This window comes from Bufo bufo, chromosome 5, assembly GCF_905171765.1.
Source record: "Bufo bufo chromosome 5, aBufBuf1.1, whole genome shotgun sequence".
NCBI classification, from domain to species: Eukaryota; Metazoa; Chordata; class Amphibia; order Anura; family Bufonidae; genus Bufo; species Bufo bufo.
In genome coordinates this window covers 382,781,055-382,795,841 of record NC_053393.1, presented here as the reverse complement: position 1 = coordinate 382,795,841, position 14,787 = coordinate 382,781,055, and positions in this window count along the sequence as shown.

Below are 14,787 nucleotides of genomic sequence, written 5' to 3'. Positions count from 1 at the left end.
CTGGGGGAGTCTGGGACATGGTGGATGGCATGGAGGCACTGGGGGAGGGGGAAGATGGCACTGGATGGCATGGAGGCACTAGGGGTGGGGGACATGGCAATGGATTACATGGAGGCACTGTGAGAGGAGGACATGGCAATGGATGGCATGGAGGGGCATATGGCACTGAGGTAGTGGGGGACATGGCATGGAGGGGCTGATCTGATGGCAGTGGGGGACATCACATGGCAATTGATGGCATGGAGGCACTGGGGGAGTGGGGGACATGGCAATGGATGGCATGGAGGGGCTGATGGCACCAGGGGAGTGGAGCTGATGGTACGGGGGGAAGCTGATGGCACTGGGGGATAGTGGAGCTGATGCACTTGGGCTGATTGCACAGGGGGGAATGAAGGGTGTTGGGGACTGATGGCAGGGGGTCTGATAAGTTTTTATAAAGGAAAACTGTCTATTAATTCATTTCTCTTATTAGAGTACTCGATAAATCGTAAAAATAATTGGTAGAATACTTGATTTCTCAAATAATCGTTTACTGCAGCCCTATGCCATACACTAGTGTTTAAGTCATAAGAAACTGCTAAATCACCTCCAGCTTACGTTAGCCGGCATATAATTGCCCTGTGGTGCCCACAGATAGCAATGTAAACATGCACCAGCGTCCACAACCTATCCAAGGCGTTTAAATGCAGATACGTTTTGGATATAGGTTTCACCCTGTACTTTGCAAAAAGTAAATACATCTAAGGCTAGGGCTACACAACGACATGTGTCACGTGACAAATTTTTATAATGATAGTTTATGGTGTCGCAATGAGACATGCTGCGACTGCGACACGACAGTAGTAAAAAATTCATCCATGATGGATTTTTCGGCGACTATAGCATCGCAGTCGCAGCATGTTGCATGTCGCAGTGCGACACCATAGACTATTATTATAAAAATTGTCACAAGTTGCAGTGTAGTTGTGCCCTATGTGTCACGCGACTTATTGCCGAACGTAGGGCTGAAACAATTCATTGATTTAATCGAGGCAAAAAAAATCCTGATTCATTTAAATCACATGACCACAGAGCTTGAGTGAAGAGAAGCCTCTCACTCACCACTCTGTGGCCTCCCCACAAGGCACCGCAATGAACAGCGGGTCCTATAACTACTTCAGAGGCCGCTGAGGTAAACCAAAATGGCCGCCGCCATCCTGCCAAACCTGACTGAACAGCAGACCGTGGGCAGAGCCAGCGTGTCACCTGACCCTTACGAGTCGCCATGGAGCCCAGCTCATACACTTCCGGCAGTTCCTATAGCAACCAGTAACGCTTTTTCTGGTTTCCGGTCCAGTTTATTTCTCCTGGAACCAGAGACGGGAGCCGGGTGGAGAGGTGAGTGACGGTTTCATCCTGCGGGACCGGCACTCAGCATGGCCGCTGTTTGCTAGGCACCACATGTACTTCTGTCCCAGCGTCCTCTGCTGCCTCCCCATCCTCTATCACTTACTGTATGGGCTCCATATGGTGGTCTGACATAATACCCCAGCCGTGTCTCTGATATGGGTATCAGAGCTCTCCCTCTCTGTGACACCCATGTCTTCATATGGACAGAGGCTGATCTGAGAGAAGGATCCCTTTAATGGGGTATTCTGGTAAAACGTTATTCTCTATCCACAGGACATTACTATGAGATCAGTGTGGGTCTGAGTGCTGGGGACCCCACTGATCATAAGAATGGGGACCCCTATACCCTGGAATGAATAGAGGGCTGGTCAAGCATGAACACCGTTGCGGCATTCATTTTCTATGGAACTGTCAGAGATAGCTGAGTACCGCGCCCGGTTATATAGGACAGTCCCATAAAGATGAATGGAGCTGCAGTGTGCATGCTTGACCAGCGCTATATTCATTTTGGGGGTATAGACCCCCCCCCATTCTTGTGATCAGAAGAGCTTAAGGGGCTGCAACACTGATTCATGCTGCACCCGTCACAGTGTTTCCCTGCATAGTGGTGCCCCAGCCACCCGCCATGCAGGGAAATGCAGCACATCTCCATTCAAGTGAACGGGGCAGGCTGCAATATGTGGCAGTGCTGCTGGGCAGGGAAACAGTGCGAGGGTATGTCCACACGGGATTCATACTTGCCTGCAGTCTAAGGCTACTTTCACACTCACGTTTTGTGTGGATCCGTCGTGGACGGATCAGTTCAGATAATGCAACTGTCTGCATCCGTTCTGAACGGATCCGTTTGTATTATCTTTAACAGAGCCAAGACAGATCCGTCTTGAACACCATTGAAAGTCAATAGAGGACGGATCCGTTTTCTATTGTGCCAGATTGTGTCAGGGAAAACGGATCCGTCCCCATGGACTTACATTGTGTGCCAGGACGGATCCGTTTGGCTCAGTTTCGTCAGACGGACACCAAAGCGCTGATGCAAACTGATGCATTCTGAGCGGATCCTTTTCCATTCAGAATACATTAGAGCAAAACTGATCTATTTTGGACCGCTTGTGAGAGCCCTGAACAAATATTTGCTATACCACTAAGAAATAAAAGCAATATGTTATTTTATGAAGGTTTTTCTTATTAGATTAGGGCACTTTCACACTAGCGTTATTCTTTTCCGGCATTGAGTTCCGTCCTAGGGGCTTAATACCGGAAAAGAACTGATCAGTTTTATCCTAATGCATTCTGAATGGAGAGCAATCCGTTCAGGATGCATCAGGATGTCTTCAGTCTTCAGAGATAATAAACGGTTTTATCTCCGTCCAAAATTCCGGAACACTTGCCGGAATGCAGGATCCGGCATTTTTTCCCATTGACATGCATTAAGTGTTCCGGCAAAACGGATTCAGCATTGCGGTCTGCACATGCTCAGACCGCAAAAAAAGTGAAAAATAAATAAATGCCGGATCCGTTTTCCAGATGACACCGGAGAGACGGATCCGGCACTTCAATGCATTTGTCATACGGATCAGGATCCTGATCCGTCTGACAAATGCCATCAGTTTCCATACGTTTTGAAGGATCCGGCAGGCAGTTCCGGAGACGGAACTGCCTGCCGGAATCCTGTGCCGCAAGTGTGAAAGTACCCATACTCGATTAATCGTAAAAAATAATCGATAGGATACTCGATTACTAAAAGAATCACTTGCCGCAGCCGTAGTCGAACGACACATGTCGTTGTGTAGCCCTAGCCTAAATGCTGCTCATTTTCACCTGCAGCATGTGGATGCAATTTTGCTAAATCTCATCGACTTTGCTGGCACTGTAATACGATTCTGTGTGCTTCCACATCCGTGTGGCTGCGGCACAAAAGATAGGACATGTCCTACACTGCAACATGCGTACCATGGACCCGCTGAAGTCAATGGTTCTGCACCAGCGTGCACACGGCTGGTATCCATGTTTTAAAGACCGCAAAACACTAACAGTGGTGTGAATGCACCCTAAATGTGGTGCCTATGTAAATAGGGTTACACTATGACACGATTCCAACTGCAGAGAGTAGTTTCATCTAAAGAAGATTGGGTGGAACCAAATATACAGCTCTGGGACAATCATCGGAAATTTGCATAGAAACCAAGCAGCATATTTGAGTTTACTGGAAAAAAATATTAGATCCGGCATTCCCCATTTTTTCATTAGATCTTTTACTCCTACACAGCTCGCTCACATCTCCAGGCTCTTCACCTGGTACACAATGATTCACTGCACAGGGAGATAAGTCATATATACAGGAAGATTTAATAAGGCTGCGTAAAGAGCAATATGTGCGCAACGTGTCTGTTCTGTCTAGATGAATGCTGAGAGAAACTGAATTAAAGGGAAGACGATACTGGTTATTTAGGTTGAAACTACTCAAAGAATGGCCATGTAGCCACCAGTCCTAGCCATGCCTGGTAATTTCAAAGATAGTCATTTTTTTTAAAGGTGTCAGAATGTATATATATATATATATACAGTTGCAAGAAAAAGTATGTGAACCCTTTGGAATTATATGGATTTCTGCACAAATTGGTCATAAAATGTGATCTGATCTTCATCTAAGTCACAACAATAGACAATCACAGTCTGCTTAAACTAATAACACACAAAGAATTGAATGTTACCATGTTTTTATTGAACACACCATGTAAACATTCACAGTGCAGGTGGAAAAAGTATGTGAACCCTTGGATTTAATAACTGGTTGAACCTCCTTTGGCAGCAATAACTTCAACCAAACGTTTCCTGTAGTTGCAGATCAGACGTGCACAACGGTCAGGAGTAATTCTTGACCATTCCTCTTTACAGAACTGTTTCAGTTCAGCAATATTCTTGAGATGTCTGGTGTGAATCGCTTTATTAAGGTCATGCCACAGCATCTCAATCGGGTTGAGGTCAGGACTCTGACTGGGCCACTCCAGAAGGCGTATTTTCTTCTGTTTAAGCCATTCTGTTGTTGATTTACTTCTATGCTTTGGGTCATTGTCCTGTTGCAACACCCATCTTCTGTTGATCTTCAGCTGGTGGACAGATGGCCTTAAGTTCTCCTGCAAAATGTCTTGATAAATTGGAAATTCATTTTTCCTTCGATGATAGCAATCCGTCCAGGTCCTGACGCAGCAAAGCAGCCCCAAACCATGATGCCCGCACCACCATACTTCACAGTTGGGATGAGGTTTTGATGTTGGTGTGCTGTGCCTCTTTTTCTCCACACATAGTGTTGTGTGTTTCTTCCAAACAACTCAACTTTGGATTCATCTGTCCACAGAATATTTTGCCACTACTGCTGTGGAACATCCAGGTGCTCTTGTGCAAACTGTAAACGTGCAGCAATATTTTTTTTGGACAGCAGTGGCTTCCTCTATGGTATCCTCTCATGAAATCCATTCTTGTTTAGTGTTTTACGTATCGTAGATTCGCTAACAGGGATATTAGCATATGCCAGAGACTTTTTTAAGTCTTTAGCTGACACTCTAGGATTCTTCTTCACCTCATTGAGCAGTCTGCGCTGTGCTCTTGCAGTCATCTTTACAGGACGGCCACTCCTAGGGAGAGTAGCAGCAGTGCTGAACTTTCTCCATTTATAGACAATTTGTCTTACCGTGGACTGATGAACAGCAAGGCTTTTGGAGATACCTTTATAACCCTTTACAGCTTTATGCAAGTCAACAATTCTTAATCGTAGGTCTTCTGAGAGCTCTTTTGTGCGAGGCATCATTCACATCAGGCAATGCTTCTTGTGAAAAGCAAACCCAGAACTGGTGTGTGTTTTTTATAAGGCAGGGCAGCTGTAACCAACACCTCCAATCTCATCTTATTGATTGGACTCCGGTTGGCTGACACCTCACTCTAATTAGCTCTTGGAGATGTCATTAGTCTAGGGGTTCACATACTTTTTCCACCTGCACCGTGAATGTTTACATGGTGTGTTCAATAAAAACATGGTAATATTTAATTATTTGTGTGTTATTAGTTTAAGCAGACTGTGATTGTCTATTGTTGTGACTTAGATGAAGATCAGATCACATTTTATGACCAATTTGTGCAGAAATCCATATCATTCCAAAGGGTTCACATACTTTTTCTTGCAACTGTATATACACACACACACACATTTTAGAATAATATTTGCAGTTATTATTGATCTTCACACAGTTTAATTCCAGCGAATAACACACATACTTCTTATACATAAACCAAAAACAAAATAAGAGATACCTCACCAATTCCCATTCAGACACTTCCCAGCCCACACCGGTCTCTTTGGTCCCTCTCGAGGTAGGCCACCAGTGTGGCCAGTTATTGGTCGAGCAGTCACGTTTCCTAAAACGTACTCCCACATAATACTACATGTAAACTCCCATAGTACACAAATTGTTAATAGTAATACAAGGACGATATTGCCCTTCTTAAACTATGTACCTTACTGGCTTTTTGAGATCTTTTAACTGGTGATCTATTCTCTGTATAGGTAATCAGTATTTGATCAGTGAGGATCAGACACCTTCGCTGATCAGCTTTGTGAGCTCGCAGTAACGAATAGGGCTCAGCGCAATACCTGGGGGCGTGTAGCCCCCAGGAGGAAGCTGGGCTAAACGTACGTCAGGGTGGTCGAACCCCCTGGACGATCGGTCTGTATCTGTTATGTCTTTTCCATTATTATGTGTCACCGCCAGTTCTGTGAGAAGGTCTGGCAGACGTTCTTTTCTACCTCTTGCATGACGTTCTTTGTTTTGGTTTCACTTTGTCATCTCCTTTCCTTCTCCCAGGTGTCACCTATTTAGACTAATTGTCTCCCTTTATATTCCCTCTCATACTGCCTCACTTTGCGGTTTATACTACTTCCTGGATGAGGTGTTCACTGCTGGAGGCTGCTGCTTGCTAAGATAAGTCTTTTTCTTTATTTGTGTTTCCTTGCTGGCTTGATTCTAGGTGACCCTGACTCCGTCCGTATTAAGTGCAGGGAGCTGGTGGTCGTGTCCCCTCACTATTATAGGGTCTTCAGGTGTCACACAGTCTTAGGTACGTGGGCATGCAATAGTCTACCATTCAGACCCTTGCATGGGCATAGCAGTCAGGGAGAGCTCTTAGGGTTTTATAGGGCTCACCCATATGCTCCTTAGTTTGGGATCAAGCCAGTCGGATGTTTATTTAGAAGTTCCAGCTATCTGCAACATCATCCCTGACATTATGTCAGTTTGGATATATTTTAACCTTGCAGGTATGCTGTTCGCAGCACCCAATACAATGCAGAGTTGAATATATATTCCTGATGTGTTTATTGTAGTGTATTAGTGTTGCCTCTAATCTATGGATTACGGTCATAGATGCGGACCCATTCCTACGGTTGTGTGAGTTCACACGTCAATGATTTCCATCAGTGATTGTGAGCCAAAACCAGTAGTGAAGCAGACTCCGAAATAAGGTATAATGAAAGAGTTGTATGTGTTCTGTGTTTTTGACCCGCACCTGGTTTTGGCTCACAGGAACTGATGAGAATTACTGACCAAATAACTGAAGTGTGAACTCTAATTCTGTTGAGTGGAAATATCCGTTTCTGTTGTGGATTTGCAATTTTAACAGTCAAGGGTCGGCATGCAGATTAGCCCCATTCAATAATCTGTGTGGTGAATCTGAGGTGTTTGTGTCAAAAAGTGATATGTCCCTTCTTGACGCAGAGTTCAAATCCGTATAGAAAAAAAATGCAACAGCCACAGCTTTAAATAGCAAATTCCCTACGTTGTTTTTTTATGAGGCAGATCGTCTACACTCCTTTGAACACCTGCCTAATAGTTATCAAATACCCTACACTGAGTTTTATAAGTATCTCCGCATCAGACACTTCCTACACACAAACTCCCCTCTTCAAATTCTGGCTAATCCGGAGATATTTAAAGGTATGGGCGCTCCCCCCTCCAATTTCCACGCATCTCCACCCACTATATTTGGCTTTGAGGGATAAAGAGTCGTTCACTAAAACGGCACACCAATAAGCTCATGGGAAAAAACATTTTCAGAGGAACAATGGATAAATCCCCTAACCTTCATATCTAGGAACCTGAAATGTGCTCTTCATTACGAATCATTGATGAGAACTGTATTGAGATGGTATTACACGCCAGAACGCTCAAGTTATATTTTCCCAGGAGCCCCACACCTGTGTTGGAGGGGCTACGGCCAGAAGGGCACACTGTGCCACTTCCTCTGGTCTTGTCCTTCACTGCAAGGTATTTGGAATGAGGTATTTTCCTTAGCATCCGACCTACTAGGATATACAGTACAGACCAAAAGTTTGGACACACCTTCTCATTCAAAGAGTTTTCTTTATTTTCATGACTATGAAAATTGTAGATTCACACTGAAGGCATCAAAATTATGAATTAACACATGTGGAATTATATACATAACAAACAAGTGTGAAACAACTGAAAATATGTCATATTCTAGGTTCTTCAAAGTAGCCACCTTTTGCTTTGATTACTGCTTTGCACACTCTTGGCATTCTCTTGAGGAGCTTCAAGAGGTAGTCCCCTGAAATGGTCTTCACTTCACAGGTGTGCCCTGTCAGGTTTAATAAGTGGGATTTCTTGCCTTATAAATGGGGTTGGGACCATCAGTTGCGTTGAGGAGAAGTCAGGTGGATACACAGCTGATAGTCCTACTGAATAGACTGTTAGAATTTGTATTATGGCAAGAAAAAAGCAGCTAAGTAAAGAAAAACTAGTGGCCATCATTACTTTAAGAAATGGAGGTCAGTCAGTCAGCCGAAAAATTGGGAAAACTTTGAAAGTAAGGGCTATTTGACCATGAAGGAGAGTGATGGGGTGCTGCGCCAGATGACCTGGCCTCCACAGTCACTGGACCTGAACCCAATCGAGATGGTTTGGGGTGAGCTGGACCGCAGAGTGAAGGCAAAAGGGCCAACAAGTGCTAAGCATCTCTGGGAACTCCTTCAAGACTGTTGGAAGACCATTTCAGGGGACTACCTCTTGAAGCTCATCAAGAGAATGTCAAGAGTGTGCAAAGCAGTAATCAAAGCAAAAGGTGGCTACTTTGAAGAACCTAGAATATGACATATTTTCAGTTGTTTCACACTTGTTTGTTATGTATATCATTCCACATGTGTTAATTCATAGTTTTGATGCCTTCATAGTCCTGAAAATAAAGAAAACTCTTTGAATGAGAAGGTGTGTCCAAATTTTTGGTCTGTACTGTACATTGACTCCTGGGCCGGAGATAGCTCTACTTTTCATTGATATAGATACTATACCCCGTAACCTCCGCCTAGTCATAGCACATTTATTTTTATCAGCCAAACTGGCAATCACTCAAAATTGGAAGTCTCCAAAAATCCCCTGTCTATCGGAGGTCCTTCTCAAACTAAATACTACCTATATATACGAAAAAAATCATCCCTAAAGCCAGGAATTCCTCCTCTAAATTTGCAGTATTGTGGAACTCCTGGGAAAAATCTACACTGGCAATTCAATCCCTCGATAACTTTGTTATTATTTGGTTCTTCTTGCTGGTTTCATCTTCCCTATGTTACTGTATGACATCTTGTCGGTGCTGCCGATGTGGCTATGTAGAGCGCTGACATGTTATGCAACTTATATTTCTAAAAACAATAAAAACTTATTGAATAATAAATAGCAAATTCCATTATTTGATAAGGCGCAGCTCCCCTATAAGGACTCTTTCACATACAGTGTATCCGGCTCTCTGGTCATGACTTCCTCCAGTCTAGTACAACAATGTCGGAGGGAAATGATTGAGACAACTAATCCCATAGACTGCTAGGTTTTGTGTCCGTGGTACCTGTTGTGATGTTGCCTTCTTACTAACGCATTTTTCACGTCTGCTTGCTGTCAGTTTTAATAACAGACGGGACACGGCCCCATACGAGTCAAAGTGGCTATTAGGGCTGCACGATATGGGAATTTTGTGCGATTGCGATTAGGGCCCTAAAAATTGCGATAACAATATGCGATACGATATTTTAAGGGAATTGTGCTAGAGGTCTATTTGCTTGGATTTTCAAGGCAAAAGCACACACAAATTACTGATGATGCTGAAATGCAGTTATGACGGCTGCGCGGTCAAATTCGTAGCGCAGTGGAAAAGGAGAGAGGAGGAGAGTAAACGGGCGGGCAGAGGCACACGGAGGGCGGGGTTATGAGCCGTTGAGGAGGTGCTGCCTGGGGCTTAGACGATTGAGACGCCGCCCTGGGCACTTGAGAGGGCGCATTTACAGATTCTTAAAAGTTCATTTTTGGCTGAAAGAAAACTCCATTAGATACAACAAAGGTACCGTTTTTAAGTTCTGGGTGGCACATATAACGCTATTTGATCAGTCTAATATGCTCAAATCTGGTGACAGACTCCCTTTAACTCCAGAACTGAAATGCACAGTGTTTTTCAAAATAAAACATCTTTTACTAAATTAAATAACATATTTGCATTACTGCAAAAGTACAAAATACAAACCTTGCCATTTTCTTAATAGCACTGCACAGAACAGATAAACAGAATAAATAGAAGAACAGTTGTTCATTAAAATAACGACTTGCCTCCAGCCCCTCCTCCCTCCCTGCACAGTAACTGATGTATCGCCGGCCGCGCTGTGCAGCATAGCGGCCGGCGATACATCTGTGTCAGCCATGTATAAAGTCAACCATCGCTTTTTGGGGGAAAAAGTTTGTCTTATAAAGCGAAAAATATGGTAATACAATTGCAGCATTTTTGGGTCGGCCAATTGGCGATTGCGATATGGCGATTTATTGCGATTGCTTTGGCGATCTATTGTGCAGGCCTAGTGGCTATTCACACATCCTTTTTCTTTTAGGGTACTTTCACACTAGCGTTTTTCTTTTCCGGCATAAAGTTCCGTCCTAGGGGCTCAATACCGGAAAAGAACTGATCAGTTTTATCCTAATGCATTCAAAATGGAGAGCAATCCATTCAATATGCATCAGTTCAGTCCCTCTTACGTTTTTTGGCCGGAGAAAATACCGCAGCATGCTGCAGTTTTTTTCTCCGGCCAAAAATCCTGAACACTTGCCGGAATGCCGGATCCGGCATTAATTTCTATTGAAATGTATTAATGCCGGATCCGATACTAAGTGTTTCGGGAAACCGGATCCAGTTTCCCGATCTGCGCAGACCTTTAAAAATGAGAAAAATAAATAAATATTGGATTCGTTTTTCCCGGATGACAACCAGAAATACGGATCCGGTATTGCAATGCATTTGTCAGATGCATCAATTTACGTCCGGATCCGGCAGGCAGTTCCGTTGACAGTTCTTCGAGAAACTCACTGCCCTGTGCCGACCTAAGAACAGAACAATTTTCTATTCTGTTCTGTTTTTTTGTGGACCAGACTCTACAATTAAAGTCTAGGAGGGAGAAGAAGAAAAATGGACAGCCTATGAACATCATCTGTCTGCTGTTTTTCACATATATTTTATCAAACAAATTAAGAGAAATCACGAAAACCTTTTTATGTGAAGGAGAAAAATGGATGCCTGATAGAACCTCTCGCTTGTAGTCTATTGACCAAATTGGCTACGTGACATTGCATTACCAATATATGAAAGTGCAAGGTAAACTTCAGAAAAGCGCAAGAAATTTTGAGTGCGCGTTATTCTGCACTAATGGTCATCATTTGACCCACAATGAGCAGATTTACTAATTCTCTAGATGGCGCTCTAGACCTGCACCAGACTGATCACAGAGGCTCACACAGGATGTATGGCTGGATGGTTCATCTAACTTTGTACTAACTACTGGTTGTCTTACTTTGAAACAGAATTTTGCACTAGAATTTTAGAGCAATTTTGGTTTGGTGCAATATTTGGCATATTAGATCATGAACCTCTTCTAGTGAAACCACACCCCTTTCTTGTTAAGCCACGCCCCCTTTCAGGCTAGAGATAATTTCTCTAAACTTTGATGTACCAAAGTCTAGGTGCACTCATGTTAAGTAACTCTGGGCAATGTCCCTGTGGGCCAAAGCCAAAGCTGTGCTGGGAAGCAGTTCGGCACAGTGTGGTCTACAGAATTAAAATCAGATCATAAATACATGGGAGCAGGAGTGAGCATCACGCAGGTGGATGTACTTTTCCCTGCTGGACAATCTGAGAAGGCAAATCCGTAAACTGGCATTGCTGGAAATGTCTGGCCCGTACAGCATGGCACCAAACAAAGGAGCAGAACTGTAGCAAGTCCGGCCTGACGGTGCTGTATTGTGCCTCCACACCTGTTAAAGGCCGGTGCGGCAATGCTAATGTGAGGTCACCCTGTGTGCTGCAGATTAGTACTGAATATACCGCTAGCGGTCACGCTGATGCTAATCTTATGGCAAAGCCCAGACAGCCACTTAATGCTTTTTTCTTTCTCCGAGCAGCTCTTGTAGCTGACAGAGAGAGAGGGCGCCGGATTCTAGGAAATCCAAATGAGTCATCCTCCTAAATCTACATCTCCCAGTTTATTAGTCCATATATTATAGCAACAGCGATAACAAGATAGTAAAATCCAAAAAGGATATGGACGGGGACCTTCTCACTATTCCCACACTGCAAAAAGAAAATAAATCGTATAACTGTAATATTCCGATCAGAAATATCCTGATCAGAGAACAAGAGTCGATTACCGCTAACGTGGGTCTGTTCTTTGTACAGGCAGCATAGTGTGGAGACGGGTCCTCTCTCCTTTTCTCTACACACAAGTACACCGGCCAGGATTCTGGCAGTGTAAACCGAGTCTAGACAGAAAAATATGTGCCGGATGATCCATCTGAAGCACCTTTATGGGATGGCTAGCCTCCGGCACTCCCACGATGCACACTTGTCTGGCTGTTCTCAGAACTCCATAGAAATGAATGGAGCATGCTGGGAGTCGTAGTTTCACCACAGCTCGAGTGCCAGAGGTTAGCCATCACTGGTCTAACCTTATACCACCTATTAGCTGCCTTACTTTGCACCACAATTCAGGGTGGATAAAAATAAATGTTTTCTTAAAAAAATTAAAAAAAGGATTTTTTTTATTTAAATCGGATTTTTTTTTAAATATAAAATGCTTTTTGAGGAAAATATATTACCATCCAAAGGTTATTCCATCATAAAATAAAGATTAGCTTTTTAATTATGTAGAATAAGGCTGCATATGTTTAATTTTTTTGGTAAATAAATTCCATTAATCCATTCACAATGTCATGCTCTTCCAGAGGTTTTTGTAAGATTATTGGGCAGTTTCTCTGCCTACAAGATATTATCACAGATGCTTGGTTTACCTTTGCAGTTCTCAAAACTGAATTTGACTCAGCAGAGATCACATGCCTCTTCTTCACAGCAAAAATGTTATAACATGAACAGAGTTGAGAAAAAGACCTTAAGGCCTCAGGCACACGACCGTTGTTGTGTTTCGTTCCGCAAAACGGGGTTCCGTTGTTCCGTGATCCGTTTTTGTTTCTGTGTGTCTTCCTTTATTTTCGGAGGACCACCAGACATAAAGGAATGTAAAAAAAAGTCTAAGGCCTCTTTCACACGAGCGTGTCCGGTTTAGGTCCGGATGCGTCCCGATGCATTGCGGCAAACCCGAGCGAGTAGGTACGCAATTGCAGTCAGTTTTGACTGCGATTGCGTTCCGTTGTTCAGTTTTTATCGCGCGGGCGCAATGTGTTTTGCACGCGCGTGATAAAAAACCAACTGTGGCACCCAGACCCGAACTTCTTCACAGAAGTTCAGGTTTGGGTTCAAGGTTGTGTAGATTGTATTATTTTCCCTTATAACATGGTTATAAGGGAAAATAATAGCATTCTGAATACAGAATGCATAGTAAAATAGGGCTAGAGGGGTTAAAAAAAAATTATAATTTTTTTTTAACTCCCCTTAATCCACTTGTTCGCGCAGCCGGCATCTCTTCTGTCTTCATCTGTGAGGAAAAGGACCTTTGATGACGTCACTACGCTCATCACATGGTCATTCACATGATCCATCACCATGGTGATGGATCATGTGATGAGCGTAGTGACATCACCACAGGTCCTTTACCCAGGTCCTGAAGAAAGAAGACAGAAGAGATGCCGGCTGCGCGAACAAGTGGATTAAGGGGAGTTAAAATATATTTATTTATTTTTTAACCCCTCCAGCCCTATTTTACTATGCATTCTGTATTCAGAATGCTATTATTTTCCCTTATAACCATGTTATAAGGGAAAATAATGATCGGGTCCCCATCCCGATCGTCACTTAGCAACTGTGCGTGAAAATCCCACCGCATTCGCACTTGTTTGCGGATGCTTGCGATTTTCACGCAACCCCATTCATTTCTATGGGGCCAGCGTTACGTGCAAAAACGCACAAAGAGGAGCATGCTGCGATTTTCATGCAACGCACAAGTGATGCGTGAAAATCACCACTCATGTGCACAGCCCCATAGAAATGAATGGGTCCGGATTCAGTGCGGGTGCAATGCGTTCACCTCACGCATTGCACCCGCGCAGAAATCTCGCCCGTGTGAAAGGGGCCTAAGACCGGTTTGCCATGCAAATTATAGGGGAAAAAAAGAAGCGGACAACAATCTTGTGTGCCTCCGCGTTTTTTAGCGGTCCCATTGACTTGAATGGGTCCGCGAACCGTTTTCCACGAAAATAATAGGACAGGTTATATTTTTTCGACGGACTGGAACCATGGATCACGGACGCGGATGGCAAACGGTGCATTAGCAGAGTTTTCAACGGACCCATTGAAAATCAATGGGTCCGCAGAAAATCACGAAAAACGGCACAACGGACACGGAATAAAACAACGGTCGTGTGCATGAGGCCTAATCCTAACTTCTACAAACCTATGAATGCAGAATCAACCTAATCAAACAAATATTAAAAGTTGTTATTCTAAAAATCTTCATCTACTTGCATATTATAAGTTATACCAGCAAGAATTTGTCTTAGGCCTCTTTCACACTTGCGTTGTCCGGATCCGGCGTGTACTCCACTTGCCGGAATTACACGCCGGATCCGGAAAAACGCAAGTGTACTGAAAGCATTTGAAGACGGATCAGTCTTCAAAATGCTTTCAGTGTTACTATGGCAGTCAGGACGCTATTAAAGTCCTGGTTGCCATAGTAGGAGCGGGGAGCTGGGGAGCGGTATACTTACAGTCCGCGCGGCTCCCGGGGCGCTCCAGAATGACGTCAGAGCTCCCCATACGCATGTATGACGTGCCATTCGATCACGTGATCCATGCGCTTGGGGCGCCCTAAACGTCACTCTGGAGCGCCCCTGGAGCCGCACGGACGGTAAGTATGCT